General features: G+C 48.6%; 1 protein-coding gene across 1 annotated transcript in view; it reads right to left on the bottom strand.

The window, feature by feature from the left end:
• FDXACB1 (ferredoxin-fold anticodon binding domain containing 1) overlaps positions 1–624 on the bottom strand; it is a 3780-nt gene extending 3156 nt beyond the window's left edge. The window contains exon 1 of the mRNA XM_008577615.1: positions 474–624. The gene's annotated coding sequence lies outside the window, so the exon portion shown is untranslated. The remainder of the gene's footprint in view (positions 1–473) is intronic.
• Positions 625–1227: the final 603 nt, after the last annotated feature.

Raw genomic sequence — 1227 nt, 5'->3', positions numbered from 1 at the left:
CTATAATAGTGTCCAGCCCTGTTTTAAATTCCCACTAATTTTATGAGGTAGTTACTGCAAATATCCCCAGTCTATAGATCAGGGAACAGAAGCACATAAGGAATAAGTAATTTTGCCTAAAATCACAGAACTGTTAAGTGGTTGGCCGGGATTTGAATCCAGGAAGTTTGGCTCCTACATTTGTGCTCTCAGCCATTAGACTATACTAGCTCTTATTGTTTTGCATTATCAAAAATAAACGGTCTTCTCTTCACATACCCAAAAGCACACTATTTGTACTTCTGTTTAACATTTAGTGTTATATGTCTGCCTTTCCAAGTACATTGTGGACTCCTCTGAGGCTTTATATTCCCTTCGAAATATAAAGTAACTTACACACCTCCGCCTTATTTTCCCAACTAAAATATTTGAGTGCAGTAACGATATTACGGACATCTTAAACATTTTACTTGTGAGGGCTCTCTTTTCCTCACCTCTGGAAAAACTTGGCAAGCAGTTCCCTGTTCTTAGCTACTCCAGCTTTGCGTCCACAGTGAGGAAAGTTAAAATAAATTCGATCAAACTCCCTGTCATGCAGTCCAAAGGCATCTGTCAATTGGGTGCAGTCCACACCGAAACGTACCTCGGTACCTGGCAAAGACAGTTTGTAGGCGCTTAAGACCTGGAACCACAGAATCTCTTCCTAACCTGAACCGTACAATCTTGCCCAGGTGTGGGCACACAGCAGGCTTTCCGTGAATATACCCGGGATGATCCAGAGCAATCCCCACGTGGGTTCCATCCCCACTCCCCCACCCTTTTCACTTTGGCACGCGCCGGCAGGTGGGCGGGGCTTAGCAAAGGGGGCGGCTTCGCTACCTCGCTCGCGCAGGCGCTGCAGATTCTCCCGGGCTACAGGGTCTCGGGCCAAGTCGGCGGGGTGCTGGAGGCACGTGGCGGTAAGAACAGTACTTGTGTCCAGGTTCTCGCTCAGAGCGGCGGCGAAGGAGAAATTCCCCTCCCCAACCAACAGGAGGCGCCGACAGGCCATAACCTCCACTGCCTCCCCGATAGCTTTCTCTGTGGCGCTCGTTTCTTACGTCACTTCCTTCGAGGGTCTCTGCCCGCTTCTTCTTCACCCGCCACTGGTAGATGACGCACTCACAGTGCCTGGTTGTCTTAATAAACTGATGCAGCGACTGCAAAGGAGAGTAATAACCATGAATGCAAAAACGAGATACCCACCCC

The sequence above is a fragment of the Galeopterus variegatus genome, unplaced genomic scaffold, assembly GCF_000696425.1.
Source record: "Galeopterus variegatus unplaced genomic scaffold, G_variegatus-3.0.2 Scaffold1551, whole genome shotgun sequence".
NCBI classification, from domain to species: domain Eukaryota; kingdom Metazoa; phylum Chordata; class Mammalia; order Dermoptera; family Cynocephalidae; genus Galeopterus; species Galeopterus variegatus.
This window is presented reverse-complemented; position numbering and strand designations above follow the sequence as displayed.